The sequence below is a fragment of the Phalacrocorax carbo genome, chromosome 5 (genome assembly GCF_963921805.1).
Source record: "Phalacrocorax carbo chromosome 5, bPhaCar2.1, whole genome shotgun sequence".
NCBI lineage: Eukaryota > Metazoa > Chordata > Aves > Suliformes > Phalacrocoracidae > Phalacrocorax > Phalacrocorax carbo.
The window spans coordinates 49395854-49397669 of NC_087517.1; positions in this window are offsets into that span (position 1 = coordinate 49395854).

Consider the following 1816-nt stretch of genomic DNA (forward strand, 5'->3'; position numbering starts at 1 on the left):
TGCTGTATGTTGCATCTTTTTTTAATATGGAGGGCTATTCAGAAAGATTAACTGATACAGGACTTCTGTGGTAGTTTCTGTCTTGTGGGTTTCAGAGTTGGCTGGTTTTTAATGAGGGAGACCATCTATCATATAGCACCAAGAAGGCAAAGACTATATTTCAAGATGAAAAAACTTCCGTCATTTATAAAGGGTAGCAATAGTTTTATTCATTACTAGAAGACAGAGCTGGTGTAATTGATACTAAACTAAGTGTTCTCATGATCACCCTGTAAATTAAGATGCAGCTCTGAAAAATACTGCACACCGTCACCTCTCTGGCCACATCCTGCTTGCTTGTTACATTTGTCTCAAAAACAACTATGGGTTGAAGTTTTGTTTCAAGATACTCAGATCAGAAACCAAAGAGAGTTCCCCTACAAATAAGAGAAATAAGGGTTTGCTTCATGGCAATCTACTAACTTATCTCAAGCACAGAGGCATTCTGGATCTGTTTTTTAATAGCATCTGCAAGAAGGGAAGTCTTGATCTCAGACTCTGTACCCTGTAGAGTGTATGATGTTCAAGACCTTCAAGTTCTTCTAAGGAAATGTAGGGGGTTTTACCAGACATAATAGCTAAGGCAGTGCAGTTAATGTCAAGTTAATTATGACTTACTTTCATCCAAGTTGGTCCTAATAGCTTCCAGGACTTATGGATAGGAAAGCGTAGTAGCTGTTGTGTTAACCCATTTTTAATGGTCCATATTTTTAAGTGCACTAAAATCATCTTTTAATGAAATGAAGTAATAATGGCCTTTTTTTAAACAGGAAAAGTAGGCATATGCAGCTGCACCTATGAATGGAAAGTCAAGGTGCAGGAACAGAAGATGCTGGCAGTATAAAAGTATGTTCACACCCATGTAAACACAATTGTCTCATTTACCTGTACCTTTCTGAAAAAAGCTTGGCTAGATGTGGACCAGTATATTCTGACTAAATATTGTATTGGCCAAATACCAGTTCATTGCAGCAGCTTCACAAGAAGAATGTGTTTGTTTTAGCTAAAATCCTTACTAGTACAAAACCACTAGCTCTGCTGCCTTACTGGTCTCCAAAAAGCACTAGCCCATCACTAAGGCTGTTCCATCTGGAAAGAGAAAACTTGTGCAATTCCTTACTAACACTCTCTTGGGTGAGTACACACAGTGCTAGACTTCAGCTCGTATGTGCTGCATCTCATTTAGATGCTCTTCCAAGACAGCATATACAGAAGTCAACAAAACTTACTAAATTAGCCCCTGTGAGGGTTGGGTATTCTATTAACGTGCAATAAATACAAGGCAATAGAATGGGAGGTTAATGGAGCAAAAATGGTGGGTAGGGAAACAAGGCTTGTCTGGCTGAAGGGAGTAAGATGGCTGATGAATTCTGCCTGTTGCAAATTTTGGCTTTAAAAAAAAAAACTTCCAAAAACCAAAAAAATACAAACCACTGAACACCAACCCCGAACCATAAACCCTCTCCAACCATTGCTCATGCCACTGAAAGAGGAAATTGTTCCACTAGCAGGAAAAAATGAACAAAGGAAACACATTTCACTGTCACCGATGTCTCACCCTCATCATTCTCCCACCACTGAGCCTTTGTCTGCTCCATCTGGAAGGGGTGGCTTGACTAGGCTGGACTGAGTGGACCCTGGTGCCACCACCTCCCTTAGAGGATTGAGTCTTAGTGACCCAGAATACAAAATTTCAGGATCTGTAGCCTTCATGTCTTTTTTTCCTTTACTAGTTTTAATTTTTTTTTAATTAAACCTAACCTCCTTGATAAAAATA